Source organism: Carcharodon carcharias, chromosome 10 (genome assembly GCF_017639515.1).
Source record: "Carcharodon carcharias isolate sCarCar2 chromosome 10, sCarCar2.pri, whole genome shotgun sequence".
Lineage (NCBI taxonomy): Eukaryota > Metazoa > Chordata > Chondrichthyes > Lamniformes > Lamnidae > Carcharodon > Carcharodon carcharias.
Window position 1 is genome coordinate 144,196,250 of NC_054476.1, and position 23,225 is coordinate 144,219,474.

Sequence of the window (23,225 nt, forward strand, 5' to 3'; positions counted from 1 at the left end):
CTGAGCCGAGCGCCCAAATAACCCCGGTGTTTGCAGTCAAAGAGCCGGAGCCCAGAGGGTTCCTGCTTAGTTATTAAGCAGAGACGAGAGAGTGAGTGTGTTCAGACTGACCGCGGGGTGAACAGTGAGAGTCTCAGCCTCCGCCAACATCTCTCAGTCTGTCCCCGGGGAGAAGTGGAACCGGCCCCGAGGGTTGAAGCGGCGGCTGGGACATGGAGCCAGTGAGTGAGTGGATCCGACAGCGGTTCCCCACGGTGGAGAATGTTTGTTCGGACACAGTGGAGCAGCTGCTGAAGGAGAATCGGGAGCGGGTGCTGCTGCTGGTGAGTGAGTGGCTCCTGCTCCACCCTCCCAGTCAGGGCAGCTGTTCGACTTGGGGGGGGGTGGGGGGGGGGGATCGCTGAGGGATTGGGGATCTGAGCTGGGGGAGGGGGATCACTGAGGGATTGGGGATCTGAGCTGGGAGTGGGGGGTGGGCAGCTCTTGATGTTGGACAGCAGGAGGTTGGGTAAAGAATGGGCTGGGAATGGGGCAGAGATTGTCCCCTCAGAGCCACTTTGCACATGGACATGGCGGGGGTGGGCAGGAGAATGAGCTTCGTCCTTCCTATAGGACATTCTGGAATGTAATTGTGAAAGTGAAAGGTTGATGTTGCTGCTGCTCCAGTGATAAACACTGGCTGGATATCGGCCATCCCTTCAGCCTGTTGATCTGGTGCAGGTTTAGCTGGTTTATCTTAAACTGTTTAAGCCCTGCAGCAAAAAACTGGGCCGCAGCAATGTGAGTGCTGAAGATTTTCACTCTTCATTCACTGGGGCCCTCAGATGGGCATTTCCTCCATCAGTAGTTATCCAGTTGCCTCAGACCAGTGATAAAAACAAAAAAACTGCGGATGCTGGAAATCCAAAACAAAAACAGAATTACCTGGAAAAACTCAGCAGGTCTGGCAGCATCGGCGGAGAAGAAAAGAGTTGACGTTACGAGTCCTCATGACCCTTCGACAGAACTTGAGTTCGAGTCCAGGAAAGAGCTGAAATATAAGCTGGTTTAAGGTGTGTGTGTGGGGGGCGGAGAGATAGAGAGACAGAGAGGTGGAGAGGGTTGGTGTGGTTGTAGCGACAAACAAGCAGTGATAGAAGCAGATCATCAAAAGATGTCAACAACAATAGTACAATAGAACACATAGGTGTTAAAGTTAAAGTTGGTGATATTATCTAAACGAATGTGCTAATTAAGAATGGATGGTAGGGCACTCAAGGTATAGCTCTAGTGGGGTTTTTTTTTATATTTTATATAATGGAAATAGGTGGGAAAAGGAAAATCTTTATAATTTATTGGGAAAAAAAAAGAAGGGGGTAACAGAAAGGGGGTGGGGATGGGGGAGGGGACTCACGACCTAAAGTTGTTGAATTCAATATTCAGTCCGGAAGGCTGTAAAGTCCCTAGTCGGAAGATGAGGTGTTGTTCCTCCAGTTTGCGTTGGGCTTCACTGGAACAATGCAGCAAGCCAAGGACAGACAGTGGGCAAGAGAGCAGGGTGGAGTGTTAAAATGGCAAGCGACAGGGAGGTTTGGGTCATTCTTGCGGACAGACCGCAGGTGTTCTGCAAAGCGGTCGCCCAGTTTACGTTTGGTCTCTCCAATGTAGAGGAGACCACATTGGGAGCAACGAATGCAGTAGACTAAGTTGGGGGAAATGCAAGTGAAATGCTGCTTCACTTGAAAGGAGTGTTTGGGTCCTTGGACGGTGAGGAGAGAGGAAGTGAAGGGGCAGGTGTTGCATCTTTTGCGTGGGCAAGGGGTTGTGCCATAGGAGGGGGTTGAGGAGTAGGGGGTGATGGAGGAGTGGACCAGGGTGTCCCGGAGGGAGCGATCCCTACGGAATGCCGATAAGGGGAGTCTCTTAATAATGTCTCTTTATGGGGTATGTGGAACATTCCTTGTTGCAGTCCTACTCCGGCCCCCTTCCACAACTCTTTCTCCGGTACATCGATGATTATTTCGGTGCTGCTTCGTGCTCTCGTCAGGACTTGGAAAAATTTATTAATTTTGCTTCCAATCTCCACCCCTCCATCATTTTCACGTGGTCCATCTCTGACACTTCCCTTCCCTTCCTTGACCTCTCTGTCTCAATCTCTGGTGATAGACTGTCCACCAATATCCATTACAAACCCACCGACACCCACAGCTATCTCGACTACAGCTCCTCACACCCCACTTCCTGTAAGGACTCCATCCCATTCTCTCAGTTCCTTCGCCTCCGTCGCATCTGTTCCGATGATGCTACATTCAAAAACAGTTCCTCTGACATGTCCTCCTTCTTCCTTAACCGAGGTTTTCCACCCACGGTCGTTGACAGGGCCCTCAACTGTGTCCGGCCCATCTCCCGCGCATCCGCCCTCACTCCTTCTCCTCCCTCCCAGAAACATGATAGGGTCCCCCCTTGTCCTCACTTATCACCCCACCAGCCTCCGCATTCAAAGGATCATCCTCCGCCATTTCCGCCAACTCCAGCATGATGCCACTACCAAACACATCTTCCCTTCACCCCCCTTATCGGCATTCCGTAGGGATCGCTCCCTCCGGGACACCCTGGTCCACTCCTCCATCACCCCCTACACCTCAACCCCCTCCTATGGCACAACCCCTTGCCCACGCAAAAGATGCAACACCTGCCCCGTCACTTCCTCTCTCCTCACCGTCCAAGGACCCAAACACTCCTTTCAAGTGAAGCAGCATTTCACTTGCATTTCCCCCAACTTAGTCTACTGCATTCGTTGCTCCCAATGTGGTCTCCTCTACATTGGAGAGACCAAACGTAAACTGGGCGACCGCTTTGCAGAACACCTGCGGTCTGTCCGCAAGAATGACCCAAACCTCCCTGTCGCTTGCCATTTTAACACTCCACCCTGCTCTCTTGCCCACATGTCTGTCCTTGGCTTGCTGCATTGTTCCAGTGAAGCCCAACGCAAACTGGAGGAACAACACCTCATCTTCCGACTAGGGACTTTACAGCCTTCCGGACTGAATATTGAATTCAACAACTTTAGGTCGTGAGTCCCCTCCCCCATCCCCACCCCCTTTCTGTTACCCCCTTCTTTTTTTTTTTCCCAATAAATTATAAAGATTTTCCTTTTCCCACCTATTTCCATTATATAAAATATAAAAAAAAAACCCACTAGAGCTATACCTTGAGTGCCCTACCATCCATTCTTAATTAGCACATTCGTTTAGATAATATCACCAACTTTAACTTTAACACCTATGTGTTCTATTGTACTATTGTTGTTGACATCTTTTGATGATCTGCTTCTATCACTGCTTGTTTGTCGCTACAACCACACCAACCCCCTCCACCTCTCTGTCTCTCTATCTCTCCGCCCCCCACACACACACCTTAAACCAGCTTATATTTCAGCTCTTTCCTGGACTCGAACTCAAGTTCTGTCGAAGGGTCATGAGGACTCGAAACGTCAACTCTTTTCTTCTCCGCCGATGCTGCCAGACCTGCTGAGTTTTTCCAGGTAATTCTGTTTTTGTTTTGCCTCAGACCAGTGCTCAGTGCTCCCCTCAACTCGAACCATCACTGGCCCAACTGAGTCAGGAAAGGCCCCTGCTTCAGGCCGGCCTGTGCTGGGTAACTGCAGCTCCATGGAGTCACTCGCTGGCGTTGGCTTGGCTCTGCCACCTTCACTTGACGCTTTCTCCGAAGGCCCCTGGGACCGGAGGAATCATCGACCGAAACTTGGCTTGCTCTCATTCAGATTTCAAGGTCTGACCTGATCGAGGGATAAGACTTGAAAATAGATGGCTGAGTGGGAAATGATTAACTGGTGCAGAGCTCTCTGACTCGCCTATCAATGGAAAGCAGTCCAGGAGATCTCACGAACACAGTGCCATATTTGTTAATAATAAAAGGGTTGGAGAGGGCAGGTAGAGGGAATCTATTTTCTCTGCCAGGGAGTGTCCAGAACAAGGGGTCTGGTTGGGTTTTGAAATGCAACAGTACTACATGTCCTAAACAGTACTACATGTCCTAAACAGTACCACGTGTCCTAAACCGTACCACGTGTCCTAAAGAGTACCACATGTCCTAAACAGTACTACATATCCTAGACAGTACTACATGTCCTAGACAGTACTACATCCTTAACAGTACTATATGTCCTAGACAGTACTACATGTCCTAGACAGTACTACACGTTCTAAACAGTACTACATGTCCTAAACAGTACCACGTGTCCTAAACAGTACTACATGTCCTAAACAGTACCACGTGTCCTAAACAGTACTACATGTCCTAAATAGTACCACATGTCCTAAACAGTACTACATGTCCTAAACAGTACTACATGTCCTAAACAGTACTACATGTCCTAAACAGTACCACGTGTCCTAAACAGTACTACATGTCCTAAATAGTACCACATGTCCTAAACAGTACTACATGTCCTAGACAGTACCAAGTGTCCTAAACAGTACTGCATGTCCTAGACAGTACTACATCCTAAACAGTACCACATGTCCTAAATAGTAGCACATGTCCTAAACAATACCACATGTCCTAAATAGTACCACGTGTCCTAAACAGTACCACATGTCATAAACAGTACAACATGTCCTAGACAGTACCACGTGTCCTAAACAGTACTACATGTCCTAGACAGTACTACATCCTAAACAGTACCACATGTCCTAAACAGTAGCACATGTCCTAAACAGTACCACATGTCCTAAATAGTACCACGTGTCCTAAACAGTATCACATGTCATAAACAGTACAACATGTCCTAGACAGTACTACATGTCCTAAACAGTACCACGTGTCCTAAACAGTACTACATTTCCTAAACAGTACTACATGTCCTAAACAGTACCACGTGTCCTAAACAGTACCACATGTCCTAAACAGTGCCACCTATCCTAGACAGTACTACATCCTAAACAGTACTACATATCCTAGACAGTACTACATGTCCTAGACAGTACTACATCCTAAACAGTACTACATGTCCTAGACAGTATTACATGTCCTAGACAGTACTACATCCTAAACAGTACTACATGTCCTAGACAGTACTACATGTCCTAGACAGTACTACACGTTCTAAACAGTACTACATGTCCTAAACAGTACCACATGTCCTAAACAGTATTACATGTCCTAAACAGTACCACATGTCCTAAACAGTACTACATGTCCTAAACAGTACCACGTATCCTAAACAGTACTACATGTCCTAAATAGTACCACGTGTCCTAAACAGTACTACATGTCCTAGACAGTACTACATGTCCTAAACAGTACCACGTGTCCTAAACAGTACTACATGTCCTAAACAGTACTACATGTCCTAGACAGTACCAAGTGTCCTAAACAGTACTACATGTCCCAGACAATACCACATGTCCTAAACAGTACTACATGTCCTAGACAGTACTACATCCTAAACAGTACCACATGTCCTAAACAGTACCACATGTCCTAAACAGTACCACATGTCCTAAACAGTACCACATGTCCTAAATAGTACCACGTGTCCTAAACAGTACCACGTGTCCTAAACAGTACTACATGTCCTAGACAGTACCACGTGTCGTAAACAGTACTACATGTCCTAAACAGAACCACGTGTCCTAAACATTACTGCATGTCCTAAACAGTACTACATGTCCTAGACAGTACTACATCCTAAACAGTACTACATGTCCTAAACAGTACCACATGTCCTAAACAGTACTACATGTCCTAAACAGTACCACACGTCCTAAACAGTACTACATGTCCTAAACAGTACTACATGTCCTAAACAGTACCACGTGTCCTAAACAGTACTGCATGTCCTAAACAGTACTACATGTCCTAGACAGTACTACATGTCCTAGACAGTACTACATGTCCTAAACAGTACCACATGTCCTAAACAGTACTACGTGTCCTAAACAGTACCACGTGTCCTAAACTGTACTACATGTCCTAAACATTACTACGTGTCCTAAACAGTATCACGTGTCCTAAACAGTACTACATGTCCTAAACAGTACCACGTGTCCTAAACAGTACCACATGTCCTAAACAGTACCACCTATCCTAGACAGTACTACATCCTAAACAGTACTACATATCCTAGGCAGTACTACATGTCCTAGACAGTACTACATCCTAAACAGTACTACATGTCTTAGACAGTACTACATGTCCTAGACAGTACTACACGTTCTAAACAGTACTACATGTCCTAAACAGTACCACGTGTCCTAAACAGTACTACATGTCCTAAACAGTACTACATGTCCTAAACAGTACCACGTGTCCTAAACAGTACTACATGTCCTAAACAGTACCACATGTCCTAAACAGTACTACATGTCCTAAACAGTACTACATGTCCTAGACAGTACCAAGTGTCCTAAACAGTACTACATGTCCCAGACAAAACCACATGTCCTAAACAGTACCACATGTCCTAGACAGTACTACATCCTAAACAGTACCACATGTCCTAAACAGTACCACATGTCCTAAACAGTACCACGTGTCCTAAACAGTACTACATGTCCTAAACAGTACCACATGTCCTAAACAGTACCACATGTCCTAGACAGTACCACATGTCCTAGACAGTACTACGTGTCCTAAACAGTACCACATCCTAAACAGTACTACATGTCCTAAACAGTACCACATGTCCTAAACAGTACTACATGTCCTAAACAGTACCACATGTCCTAAACAGTACCACCTATCCTAGACAGTACTACATCCTAAACAGTACCACATGTCCTAAACAGTACCACATGTCCTAAACAGTACCACGTGTCCTAAACAGTACTACATGTCCTAGACAGTGCTACATCCTAAACAGTACTACATGTCCTAAACAGTATCACGTGTCCTAAACAGTACTACATGTCCTAAACAGTACTACATATCCTAAACAGTACCACGTGTCCTAAACAGTACCACATGTCCTAAACAGTACCAACTATCCTAGACAGTACTACATCCTAAACAGTACTACATATCCTAGGCAGTACTACATGTCCTAGACAGTACTACATCCTAAACAGTACTACCTGTCCTAGACAGTACTACATGTCGTAGACAGTACTACACGTTCTAAACAGTACTACATGTCCTAAACAATACCACGTGTCCTAAACAGTACTACATGTCCTAAACAGTACCACATGTCCTAAACAGTACTACATGTCCTAAACAGTACCACGTGTCCTAAACAGTACTACATGTCCTAAATAGTACCACATGTCCTAAACAGTACCACATGTCCTAAACATTACTACATGTCCTAAACAGTACCACGTGTCCTAAACAGTACTACATGTCCTAAATAGTACCACATGTCCTAAACAGTACTACATGTCCTAGACAGTACCAAGTGTCCTAAACAGTACTACATGTCATAGACAGTATTACATCCTAAACAGTACCACATGTCCTAAACAGTACCACATGTCCTAAACAGTACCACATGTCCTAAATAGTACCACGTGTCCTAAACAGTACCACGTGTCCTAAACAGTACTACATGTCCTAAATAGTACCACATGTCCTAAACAGTACTACATGTCCTAAACAGTACCACATGTCCTAAACAGTACTACATGTCCTAAACAGTACCACGTGTCCTAAACAGTACTGCATGTCCTAAATAGTACCACATGTCCTAAACAGTACTACATGTCCTAGACAGTACCAAGTGTCCTAAACAGTACTACATGTCCCAGACAATACCACATGTCCTAAACAGTACTACATGTCCTAAACAGTACCACGTGTCCTAAACAGTACTACATGTCCTAAATAGTACCACATGTCCTAAACAGTACTACATGTCCTAGACAGTACCAAGTGTCCTAAACAGTACTACATGTCCCAGACAATACCACATGTCCTAAACAGTACTACATTTCCTAAACAGTACTACATGTCCTAAACAGTATCACGTGTCCTAAACAGTTCTACAAGTCCTAAACAGTACTACATGTCCTAAACAGTACCACGTGTCCTAAACAGTACCACATGTCCTAAACAGTGCCACCTATCCTAGACAGTACTACATCCTAAACAGTACTACATATCCTAGACAGTACTACATTTCCTAGACAGTACTACATCCTAAACAGTACTACATGTCCTAAACAGTACCACGTATCCTAAACAGTACTACATGTCCTAAATAGTACCACGTGTCCTAAACAGTACTACATGTCCTAGACAGTACTACATGTCCTAAACAGTACCACGTGTCCTAAACAGTACTACATGTCCTAAACAGTACTACATGTCCTAGACAGTACCAAGTGTCCTAAACAGTACTACATGTCCCAGACAATACCACATGTCCTAAACAGTACTACATGTCCTAGACAGTACTACATCCTAAACAGTACCACATGTCCTAAACAGTACCACATGTCCTAAACAGTACCACATGTCCTAAACAGTACCACATGTCCTAAATAGTACCACGTGTCCTAAACAGTACCACGTGTCCTAAACAGTACTACATGTCCTAGACAGTACCACGTGTCGTAAACAGTACTACATGTCCTAAACAGAACCACGTGTCCTAAACAGTACTGCATGTCCTAAACAGTACTACATGTCGTAGACAGTACTACATCCTAAACAGTACTACATGTCCTAAACAGTACCACATGTCCTAAACAGTACTACATGTCCTAAACAGTACCACACGTCCTAAACAGTACTACATGTCCTAAACAGTACTACATGTCCTAAACAGTACCACGTGTCCTAAACAGTACTGCATGTCCTAAACAGTACTACATGTCCTAGACAGTACTACATGTCCTAGACAGTACTACATGTCCTAAACAGTACCACATGTCCTAAACAGTACTACGTGTCCTAAACAGTACCACGTGTCCTAAACTGTACTACATGTCCTAAACATTACTACGTGTCCTAAACAGTATCACGTGTCCTAAACAGTACTACATGTCCTAAACAGTACCACGTGTCCTAAACAGTACCACATGTCCTAAACAGTACCACCTATCCTAGACAGTACTACATCCTAAACAGTACTACATATCCTAGGCAGTACTACATGTCCTAGACAGTACTACATCCTAAACAGTACTACATGTCTTAGACAGTACTACATGTCCTAGACAGTACTACACGTTCTAAACAGTACTACATGTCCTAAACAGTACCACGTGTCCTAAACAGTACTACATGTCCTAAACAGTACTACATGTCCTAAACAGTACCACGTGTCCTAAACAGTACTACATGTCCTAAACAGTACCACATGTCCTAAACAGTACTACATGTCCTAAACAGTACTACATGTCCTAGACAGTACCAAGTGTCCTAAACAGTACTACATGTCCCAGACAAAACCACATGTCCTAAACAGTACCACATGTCCTAGACAGTACTACATCCTAAACAGTACCACATGTCCTAAACAGTACCACATGTCCTAAACAGTACCACGTGTCCTAAACAGTACTACATGTCCTAAACAGTACCACATGTCCTAAACAGTACCACATGTCCTAGACAGTACCACATGTCCTAGACAGTACTACGTGTCCTAAACAGTACCACATCCTAAACAGTACTACATGTCCTAAACAGTACCACATGTCCTAAACAGTACTACATGTCCTAAACAGTACCACATGTCCTAAACAGTACCACCTATCCTAGACAGTACTACATCCTAAACAGTACCACATGTCCTAAACAGTACTACATGTCCTAAACAGAACCACGTGTCCTAAACAGTACTGCATGTCCTAAACAGTACTACATGTCCTAGACAGTACTACATCCTAAACAGTACTACATGTCCTAAACAGTACCACATGTCCTAAACAGTACTACATGTCCTAAACAGTACCACACGTCCTAAACAGTACTACATGTCCTAAACAGTACTACATGTCCTAAACAGTACCACGTGTCCTAAACAGTACTGCATGTCCTAAACAGTACTACATGTCCTAGACAGTACTACATGTCCTAGACAGTACTACATGTCCTAAACAGTACCACATGTCCTAAACAGTACTACGTGTCCTAAACAGTACCACGTGTCCTAAACTGTACTACATGTCCTAAACATTACTACGTGTCCTAAACAGTATCACGTGTCCTAAACAGTACTACATGTCCTAAACAGTACCACGTGTCCTAAACAGTACCACATGTCCTAAACAGTACCACCTATCCTAGACAGTACTACATCCTAAACAGTACTACATATCCTAGGCAGTACTACATGTCCTAGACAGTACTACATCCTAAACAGTACTACATGTCTTAGACAGTACTACATGTCCTAGACAGTACTACACGTTCTAAACAGTACTACATGTCCTAAACAGTACCACGTGTCCTAAACAGTACTACATGTCCTAAACAGTACTACATGTCCTAAACAGTACCACGTGTCCTAAACAGTACTACATGTCCTAAACAGTACCACATGTCCTAAACAGTACTACATGTCCTAAACAGTACTACATGTCCTAGACAGTACCAAGTGTCCTAAACAGTACTACATGTCCCAGACAAAACCACATGTCCTAAACAGTACCACATGTCCTAGACAGTACTACATCCTAAACAGTACCACATGTCCTAAACAGTACCACATGTCCTAAACAGTACCACGTGTCCTAAACAGTACTACATGTCCTAAACAGTACCACATGTCCTAAACAGTACCACATGTCCTAGACAGTACCACATGTCCTAGACAGTACTACGTGTCCTAAACAGTACCACATCCTAAACAGTACTACATGTCCTAAACAGTACCACATGTCCTAAACAGTACTACATGTCCTAAACAGTACCACATGTCCTAAACAGTACCACCTATCCTAGACAGTACTACATCCTAAACAGTACCACATGTCCTAAACAGTACCACATGTCCTAAACAGTACCACGTGTCCTAAACAGTACTACATGTCCTAGACAGTGCTACATCCTAAACAGTACTACATGTCCTAAACAGTATCACGTGTCCTAAACAGTACTACATGTCCTAAACAGTACTACATATCCTAAACAGTACCACGTGTCCTAAACAGTACCACATGTCCTAAACAGTACCAACTATCCTAGACAGTACTACATCCTAAACAGTACTACATATCCTAGGCAGTACTACATGTCCTAGACAGTACTACATCCTAAACAGTACTACCTGTCCTAGACAGTACTACATGTCGTAGACAGTACTACACGTTCTAAACAGTACTACATGTCCTAAACAGTACCACGTGTCCTAAACAGTACTACATGTCCTAAACAGTACCACATGTCCTAAACAGTACTACATGTCCTAAACAGTACCACGTGTCCTAAACAGTACTACATGTCCTAAATAGTACCACATGTCCTAAACAGTACCACATGTCCTAAACATTACTACATGTCCTAAACAGTATCACGTGTCCTAAACAGTACTACATGTCCTAAATAGTACCACATGTCCTAAACAGTACTACATGTCCTAGACAGTACCAAGTGTCCTAAACAGTACTACATGTCATAGACAGTATTACATCCTAAACAGTACCACATGTCCTAAACAGTACCACATGTCCTAAACAGTACCACATGTCCTAAATAGTACCACGTGTCCTAAACAGTACCACGTGTCCTAAACAGTACTACATGTCCTAAATAGTACCACATGTCCTAAACAGTACTACATGTCCTAAACAGTACCACATGTCCTAAACAGTACTACATGTCCTAAACAGTACCACGTGTCCTAAACAGTACTGCATGTCCTAAATAGTACCACATGTCCTAAACAGTACTACATGTCCTAGACAGTACCACATGTCCTAAACAGTACTACATGTCCTAGACAGTACCAAGTGTCCTAAACAGTACTACATGTCCCAGACAATACCACATGTCCTAAACAGTACTACATGTCCTAAACAGTACCACGTGTCCTAAACAGTACTACATGTCCTAAATAGTACCACATGTCCTAAACAGTACTACATGTCCTAGACAGTACCAAGTGTCCTAAACAGTACTACATGTCCCAGACAATACCACATGTCCTAAACAGTACTACATTTCCTAAACAGTACTACATGTCCTAAACAGTATCACGTGTCCTAAACAGTTCTACAAGTCCTAAACAGTACTACATGTCCTAAACAGTACCACGTGTCCTAAACAGTACCACATGTCCTAAACAGTGCCACCTATCCTAGACAGTACTACATCCTAAACAGTACTACATATCCTAGACAGTACTACATGTCCTAGACAGTACTACATCCTAAACAGTACTACATGTCCTAGACAGTATTACATGTCCTAGACAGTACTACATCCTAAACAGTACTACATGTCCTAGACAGTACTACATGTCCTAGACAGTACTACACGTTCTAAACAGTACTACATGTCCTAAACAGTACCACATGTCCTAAACAGTATTACATGTCCTAAACAGTACCACATGTCCTAAACAGTACTACATGTCCTAAACAGTACCACGTGTCCTAAACAGTACTACATGTCCTAAATAGTACCACGTGTCCTAAACAGTACTACATGTCCTAGACAGTACTACATGTCCTAAACAGTACCACGTGTCCTAAACAGTACTACATGTCCTAAACAGTACTACATGTCCTAGACAGTACCAAGTGTCCTAAACAGTACTACATGTCCCAGACAATACCACATGTCCTAAACAGTACTACATGTCCTAGACAGTACTACATCCTAAACAGTACCACATGTCCTAAACAGTACCACATGTCCTAAATAGTACCACGTGTCCTAAACAGTACCACGTGTCCTAAACAGTACTACATGTCCTAGACAGTACCACGTGTCGTAAACAGTACTACATGTCCTAAACAGAACCACGTGTCCTAAACAGTACTGCATGTCCTAAACAGTACTACATGTCCTAGACAGTACTACATCCTAAACAGTACTACATGTCCTAAACAGTACCACATGTCCTAAACAGTACTACATGTCCTAAACAGTACCACACGTCCTAAACAGTACTACATGTCCTAAACAGTACTACATGTCCTAAACAGTACCACGTGTCCTAAACAGTACTGCATGTCCTAAACAGTACTACATGTCCTAGACAGTACTACATGTCCTAGACAGTACCACATGTCCTAAACAGTACTACGTGTCCTAAACAGTACCACGTGTCCTAAACTGTACTACATGTCCTAAACATTACTACGTGTCCTAAACAGTATCACGTGTCCTAAACAGTACTACATGTCCTAAACAGTACCACGTGTCCTAAACAGTACCACATGTCCTAAACAGTACCACCTATCCTAGACAGTACTACATCCTAAACAGTACTACATATCCTAGGCAGTACTACATGTCCTAGACAGTACTACATCCTAAACAGTACTACATGTCTTAGACAGTACTACATGTCCTAGACAGTACTACACGTTCTAAACAGTACTACATGTCCTAAACAGTACCACGTGTCCTAAACAGTACTACATGTCCTAAACAGTACCACATGTCCTAAACAGTACTACATGTCCTAAACAGTACTACATGTCCTAAACAGTACCGCGTGTCCTAAACAGTACTACATGTCCTAAACAGTACCACATGTCCTAAACAGTACTACATGTCCTAAACAGTACTACATGTCCTAGACAGTACCAAGTGTCCTAAACAGTACTACATGTCCCAGACAAAACCACATGTCCTAAACAGTACCACATGTCCTAAACAGTACCACATGTCCTAGACAGTACTACATCCTAAACAGTACCACATGTCCTAAACAGTACCACGTGTCCTAAACAGTACCACGTGTCCTAAACAGTACTACATGTCCTAAACAGTACCACATGTCCTAAACAGTACCACATGTCCTAGACAGTACCACATGTCCTAGACAGTACTACGTGTCCTAAACAGTACCACATCCTAAACAGTACTACATGTCCTAAACAGTACCACATGTCCTAAACAGTACTACATGTCCTAAACAGTACCACATGTCCTAAACAGTACCACCTATCCTAGGCAGTACTACATCCTAAACAGTACCACATGTCCTAAACAGTACCACATGTCCTAAACAGTACCACGTGTCCTAAACAGTACTACATGTCCTAGACAGTGCTACATCCTAAACAGTACTACATGTCCTAAACAGTATCACGTGTCCTAAACAGTACTACATGTCCTAAACAGTACTACATATCCTAAACAGTACCACGTGTCCTAAACAGTACCACATGTCCTAAACAGTACCAACTATCCTAGACAGTACTACATCCTAAACAGTACTACATATCCTAGGCAGTACTACATGTCCTAGACAGTACTACATCCTAAACAGTACTACCTGTCCTAGACAGTACTACATGTCGTAGACAGTACTACACGTTCTAAACAGTACTACATGTCCTAAACAGTACCACGTGTCCTAAACAGTACTACATGTCCTAAACAGTACCACATGTCCTAAACAGTACTACATGTCCTAAACAGTACCACGTGTCCTAAACAGTACTACATGTCCTAAATAGTACCACATGTCCTAAACAGTACCACATGTCCTAAACATTACTACATGTCCTAAACAGTACCACGTGTCCTAAACAGTACTACATGTCCTAAATAGTACCACATGTCCTAAACAGTACTACATGTCCTAGACAGTACCAAGTGTCCTAAACAGTACTACATGTCATAGACAGTATTACATCCTAAACAGTACCACATGTCCTAAACAGTACCACATGTCCTAAACAGTACCACATGTCCTAAATAGTACCACGTGTCCTAAACAGTACCACGTGTCCTAAACAGTACTACATGTCCTAAATAGTACCACATGTCCTAAACAGTACTACATGTCCTAAACAGTACCACATGTCCTAAACAGTACTACATGTCCTAAACAGTACCACGTGTCCTAAACAGTACTGCATGTCCTAAATAGTACCACATGTCCTAAACAGTACTACATGTCCTAGACAGTACCACATGTCCTAAACAGTACTACATGTCCTAGACAGTACCAAGTGTCCTAAACAGTACTACATGTCCCAGACAATACCACATGTCCTAAACAGTACTACATGTCCTAAACAGTACCACGTGTCCTAAACAGTACTACATGTCCTAAATAGTACCACATGTCCTAAACAGTACTACATGTCCTAGACAGTACCAAGTGTCCTAAACAGTACTACATGTCCCAGACAATACCACATGTCCTAAACAGTACTACATGTCCTAGACAGTATTACATCCTAAACAGTACCACATGTCCTAAACAGTACCACATGTCCTAAACAGTACCACATGTCCTAAACAGTACTACATGTCCTAGACAGTACCACGTGTCCTAAACAGTACTACATGTCCTAGACAGTACCACGTGTCGTAAACAGTACTACATGTCCTAAACAGAACCACGTGTCCTAAACAGTACTGCATGTCCTAAACAGTACTACATGTCCTAGACAGTACCACATGTCCTGAACAGTACTGCATGTCCTAAACAGTACTACATGTCCTAGACAGTACTACATGTCCTAGACAGTACTACATGTCCTAAACAGTACCACATGTCCTGAACAGTACTACATGTCCTAAACAGTACCACACGTCCTAAACAGTACTACATGTCCTAAACAGTACTACATGTCCTAAACAGTACCACGTGTCCTAAACAGTACTGCATGTCCTAAACAGTACTACATGTCCTAGACAGTACTACATGTCCTAGACAGTACTACATGTCCTAAACAGTACCACATGTCCTAAACAGTACTAAGTGTCCTAAACAGTACCACGTGTCCTAAACTGTACTACATGTCCTAAACATTACTACGTGTCCTAAACAGTATCACGTGTCCTAAACAGTACTACATGTCCTAAACAGTACCACGTGTCCTAAACAGTACCACATGTCCTAAACAGTACCACCTATCCTAGACAGTACTACATCCTAAACAGTACTACATATCCTAGGCAGTACTACATGTCCTAGACAGTACTACATCCTAAACAGTACTACAAGTCCTAGACAGTACTACATGTCCTAGACAGTACTACACGTTCTAAACAGTACTACATGTCCTAAACAGTACCACGTGTCCTAAACAGTACTACATGTCCTAAACAGTACCACATGTCCTAAACAGTACTACATGTCCTAAACAGTACTATATGTCCTAAACAGTACCACGTGTCCTAAACAGTACTACATGTCCTAAATAGTACCACATGTCCTAAACAGTACTACATGTCCTAGATAGTACCAAGTGTCCTAAACAGTACTACATGTCCCAGACAATACCACATGTCCTAAACAGTACCACATGTCCTAGACAGTACTACATCCTAAACAGTACCACATGTCCTAAACAGTACCACATGTCCTAAACAGTACCACATGTCCTAAACAGTACTACATGTCCTAAACAGTACCACGTGTCCTAAACAGTACATAAGTCCTAAACAGTACCACATGTCCTAAACAGTACTACATGTCCTAAACAGTACCACGTGTCTTAACCAGTACTACATGTCCTAAACAGTACTACATGTCCTAAAGAGTATCACGTGTCCTAGACAGTACTACATGTCCTAAACAGTACTACATGTCCTAAACAGTACCACGTGTCCTAAACAGTACCACATGTCCTAAACAGTACCAACTATCCTAGACAGTACTACATCCTAAACAGTACTACATATCCTAGGCAGTACTACATGTCCTAGACAGTACTACATCCTAAACAGTACTACCTGTCCTAGACAGTACTACATGTCGTAGACAGTACTACACGTTCTAAACAGTACTACATGTCCTAAACAGTACCACGTGTCCTAAACAGTACTACATGTCCTAAACAGTACCACATGTCCTAAACAGTACTACATGTCCTAAACAGTACCACGTGTCCTAAACAGTACTACATGTCCTAAATAGTACCACATGTCCTAAACAGTACTACATGTCCTAGACAGTACCAAGTGTCCTAAACAGTACTACATGTCCCAGACAATACCACATGTCCTAAACAGTACTACATGTCCTAGACAGTACTACATCCTAAACAGTACCACATGTCCTAAACAGTACCACATGTCCTAAACAGTACCACGTGTCCTAAACAGTACTACATGTCCTAAACAGTACCACATGTCCTAAAGAGTACCACATGTCCTAGACAGTACCACATGTCCTAGACAGTACTACGTGTCCTAAACAGTACCACATGTCCTAGACAGTACCACGTGTCCTAAACAGTACCACTTGTCCTAAACAGTACTACGTGTCCTAAACAGTACTACATGTCCTAAATAGTACTACATATCCTAAACAGTACTACTTGTCCTAAACAGTACCACCTATCCTAGACAGTACTACATCCTAAACAGTACTACATATCCTAGACAGTACTACATGTCCTAGACAGTACTACATCCTAAACAGTACTACATGTCCTAGACAGTACTACATGTCCTAGACAGTACTACACGTTCTAAACAGTACTACATGTCCTAAACAGTACCACGTGTCCTAAACAGTACTACATGTCCTAAACAGTACCACATGTCCTAAACAGTACTACATGTCCTAAACAGTACTACATGTCCTAAACAGTACCACGTGTCCTAAACAGTACTACATGTCCCAGACAATACCACATGTCCTAAACATTACTACATGTCCTAGACAGTACTACATCCTAAACAGTACCACATGTCCTAAACAGTAGCACATGTCCTAAACAGTACCACATGTCCTAAATAGTACCACGTGTCCTAAACAGTACCACATGTCCTAAACAGTATTACATGTCCTAGACAGTACCACGTGTCCTAAACAGTACTACATGTCCTAAACAGTACCACATGTCCTAAACAGTACTGCATGTCCTAAACAGTACTACATGTCCTAGACAGTACCAAGTGTCCTAAACAGTACTACATGTCCCAGACAAAACCACATGTCCTAAACAGTACCACATGTCCTAGACAGTACTACATCCTAAACAGTACCACATGTCCTAAACAGTACCACATGTCCTAAACAGTACCACGTGTCCTAAACAGTACTACATGTCCTAAACAGTACCACATGTCCTAAACAGTACCACATGTCCTAGACAGTACCACATGTCCTAGACAGTACTACGTGTCCTAAACAGTACCACATCCTAAACAGTACTACATGTCCTAAACAGTACCACATGTCCTAAACAGTACTACATGTCCTAAACAGTACCACATGTCCTAAACAGTACCACCTATCCTAGACAGTACTACATCCTAAACAGTACCACATGTCCTAAACAGTACCACATGTCCTAAACAGTACCACGTGTCCTAAACAGTACTACATGTCCTAGACAGTGCTACATCCTAAACAGTACTACATGTCCTAAACAGTATCACGTGTCCTAAACAGTACTACATGTCCTAAACAGTACTACATATCCTAAACAGTACCACGTGTCCTAAACAGTACCACATGTCCTAAACAGTACCAACTATCCTAGACAGTACTACATCCTAAACAGTACTACATATCCTAGGCAGTACTACATGTCCTAGACAGTACTACATCCTAAACAGTACTACCTGTCCTAGACAGTACTACATGTCGTAGACAGTACTACACGTTCTAAACAGTACTACATGTCCTAAACAGTACCACGTGTCCTAAACAGTACTACATGTCCTAAACAGTACCACATGTCCTAAACAGTACTACATGTCCTAAACAGTACCACGTGTCCTAAACAGTACTACATGTCCTAAATAGTACCACATGTCCTAAACAGTACCACATGTCCTAAACATTACTACATGTCCTAAACAGTACCACGTGTCCTAAACAGTACTACATGTCCTAAATAGTACCACATGTCCTAAACAGTACTACATGTCCTAGACAGTACCAAGTGTCCTAAACAGTACTACATGTCATAGACAGTATTACATCCTAAACAGTACCACATGTCCTAAACAGTACCACATGTCCTAAACAGTACCACATGTCCTAAATAGTACCACGTGTCCTAAACAGTACCACGTGTCCTAAACAGTACTACATGTCCTAAATAGTACCACATGTCCTAAACAGTACTACATGTCCTAAACAGTACCACGTGTCCTAAACAGTACTGCATGTCCTAAATAGTACCACATGTCCTAAACAGTACTACATGTCCTAGACAGTACCACATGTCCTAAACAGTACTACATGTCCTAGACAGTACCAAGTGTCCTAAACAGTACTACATGTCCCAGACAATACCACATGTCCTAAACAGTACTACATGTCCTAAACAGTACCACGTGTCCTAAACAGTACTACATGTCCTAAATAGTACCACATGTCCTAAACAGTACTACATGTCCTAGACAGTACCAAGTGTCCTAAACAGTACTACATGTCCCAGACAATACCACATGTCCTAAACAGTACTACATTTCCTAAACAGTACTACATGTCCTAAACAGTATCACGTGTCCTAAACAGTTCTACAAGTCCTAAACAGTACTACATGTCCTAAACAGTACCACGTGTCCTAAACAGTACCACATGTCCTAAACAGTACCACCTATCCTAGACAGTACTACATCCTAAACAGTACTACATATCCTAGACAGTACTACATGTCCTAGACAGTACTACATCCTAAACAGTACTACATGTCCTAGACAGTATTACATGTCCTAGACAGTACTACATCCTAAACAGTACTACATGTCCTAGACAGTACTACATGTCCTAGACAGTACTACACGTTCTAAACAGTACTACATGTCCTAAACAGTACCACATGTCCTAAACAGTATTACATGTCCTAAACAGTACCACATGTCCTAAACAGTACTACATGTCCTAAACAGTACCACGTGTCCTAAACAGTACTACATGTCCTAAATAGTACCACGTGTCCTAAACAGTACTACATGTCCTAGACAGTACTACATGTCCTAAACAGTACCACGTGTCCTAAACAGTACTACATGTCCTAAACAGTACTACATGTCCTAGACAGTACCAAGTGTCCTAAACAGTACTACATGTCCCAGACAATACCACATGTCCTAAACAGTACTACATGTCCTAGACAGTACTACATCCTAAACAGTACCACATGTCCTAAACAGTACCACATGTCCTAAACAGTACCACATGTCCTAAACAGTACCACATGTCCTAAATAGTACCACGTGTCCTAAACAGTACCACGTGTCCTAAACAGTACTACATGTCCTAGACAGTACCACGTGTCGTAAACAGTACTACATGTCCTAAACAGAACCACGTGTCCTAAACAGTACTGCATGTCCTAAACAGTACTACATGTCCTAGACAGTACTACATCCTAAACAGTACTACATGTCCTAAACAGTACCACATGTCCTAAACAGTACTACATGTCCTAAACAGTACCACACGTCCTAAACAGTACTACATGTCCTAAACAGTACTACATGTCCTAAACAGTACCACGTGTCCTAAACAGTACTGCATGTCCTAAACAGTACTACATGTCCTAGACTGTACTACATGTCCTAGACAGTACTACATGTCCTAAACAGTACCACATGTCCTAAACAGTACTACGTGTCCTAAACAGTACCACGTGTCCTAAACTGTACTACATGTCCTAAACATTACTACGTGTCCTAAACAGTATCACGTGTCCTAAACAGTACTACATGTCCTAAACAGTACCACGTGTCCTAAACAGTACCACATGTCCTAAACAGTACCACCTATCCTAGACAGTACTACATCCTAAACAGTACTACATATCCTAGGCAGTACTACATGTCCTAGACAGTACTACATCCTAAACAGTACTACATGTCTTAGACAGTACTACATGTCCTAGACAGTACTACACGTTCTAAACAGTACTACATGTCCTAAACAGTACCACGTGTCCTAAACAGTACTACATGTCCTAAACAGTACCACATGTCCTAAACAGTACTACATGTCCTAAACAGTACTACATGTCCTAAACAGTACCGCGTGTCCTAAACAGTACTACATGTCCTAAACAGTACCACATGTCCTAAACAGTACTACATGTCCTAAACAGTACTACATGTCCTAGACAGTACCAAGTGTCCTAAACAGTACTACATGTCCCAGACAAAACCACATGTCCTAAACAGTACCACATGTCCTAGACAGTACTACATCCTAAACAGTACCACATGTCCTAAACAGTACCACATGTCCTAAACAGTACCACGTGTCCTAAACAGTACTACATGTCCTAAACAGTACCACATGTCCTAAACAGTACCACATGTCCTAGACAGTACCACATGTCCTAGACAGTACTACGTGTCCTAAACAGTACCACATCCTAAACAGTACTACATGTCCTAAACAGTACCACATGTCCTAAACAGTACTACATGTCCTAAACAGTACCACATGTCCTAAACAGTACCACCTATCCTAGACAGTACTACATCCTAAACAGTACCACATGTCCTAAACAGTACCACATGTCCTAAACAGTACCACGTGTCCTAAACAGTACTACATGTCCTAGACAGTGCTACATCCTAAACAGTACTACATGTCCTAAACAGTATCACGTGTCCTAAACAGTACTACATGTCCTAAACAGTACTACATATCCTAAACAGTACCACGTGTCCTAAACAGTACCACATGTCCTAAACAGTACCAACTATCCTAGACAGTACTACATCCTAAACAGTACTACATATCCTAGGCAGTACTACATGTCCTAGACAGTACTACATCCTAAACAGTACTACCTGTCCTAGACAGTACTACATGTCGTAGACAGTACTACACGTTCTAAACAGTACTACATGTCCTAAACAGTACCACGTGTCCTAAACAGTACTACATGTCCTAAACAGTACCACATGTCCTAAACAGTACTACATGTCCTAAACAGTACCACGTGTCCTAAACAGTACTACATGTCCTAAATAGTACCACATGTCCTAAACAGTACCACATGTCCTAAACATTACTACATGTCCTAAACAGTACCACGTGTCCTAAACAGTACTACATGTCCTAAATAGTACCACATGTCCTAAACAGTACTACATGTCCTAGACAGTACCAAGTGTCCTAAACAGTACTACATGTCATAGACAGTATTACATCCTAAACAGTACCACATGTCCTAAACAGTACCACATGTCCTAAACAGTACCACATGTCCTAAATAGTACCACGTGTCCTAAACAGTACCACGTGTCCTAAACAGTACTACATGTCCTAAATAGTACCACATGTCCTAAACAGTACTACATGTCCTAAACAGTACCACATGTCCTAAACAGTACTACATGTCCTAAACAGTACCACGTGTCCTAAACAGTACTGCATGTCCTAAATAGTACCACATGTCCTAAACAGTACTACATGTCCTAGACAGTACCACATGTCCTAAACAGTACTACATGTCCTAGACAGTACCAAGTGTCCTAAACAGTACTACATGTCCCAGACAATACCACATGTCCTAAACAGTACTACATGTCCTAAACAGTACCACGTGTCCTAAACAGTACTACATGTCCTAAATAGTACCACATGTCCTAAACAGTACTACATGTCCTAGACAGTACCAAGTGTCCTAAACAGTACTACATGTCCCAGACAATACCACATGTCCTAAACAGTACTACATGTCCTAGACAGTATTACATCCTAAACAGTACCACATGTCCTAAACAGTACCACATGTCCTAAACAGTACCACATGTCCTAAACAGTACTACATGTCCTTGACAGTACCACGTGTCCTAAACAGTACTACATGTCCTAGACAGTACCACGTGTCGTAAACAGTACTACATGTCCTAAACAGAACCACGTGTCCTAAACAGTACTGCATGTCCTAAACAGTACTACATGTCCTAGACAGTACCACATGTCCTGAACAGTACTGCATGTCCTAAACAGTACTACATGTCCTAGACAGTACTACATGTCCTAGACAGTACTACATGTCCTAAACAGTACCACATGTCCTGAACAGTACTACATGTCCTAAACAGTACCACACGTCCTAAACAGTACTACATGTCCTAAACAGTACTACATGTCCTAAACAGTACCACGTGTCCTAAACAGTACTGCATGTCCTAAACAGTACTACATGTCCTAGACAGTACTA

The 23,225-nt window shown here is 42.5% G+C and overlaps 1 protein-coding gene across 3 annotated transcripts in view; it reads left to right on the forward strand.

Annotated features, from left to right (window-relative positions):
• Positions 1–23,225, forward strand: part of LOC121283115 (solute carrier family 13 member 5-like) — a 99,917-nt gene continuing 76,692 nt past the window's right edge. For 2 of the 3 annotated variants that reach the window (XM_041197240.1, XM_041197241.1), the window contains exon 1: positions 1–323. The gene's annotated coding sequence lies outside the window, so the exon portion shown is untranslated. The remainder of the gene's footprint in view (positions 324–23,225) is intronic. The other variant, XM_041197238.1, reaches the window with a different exon arrangement.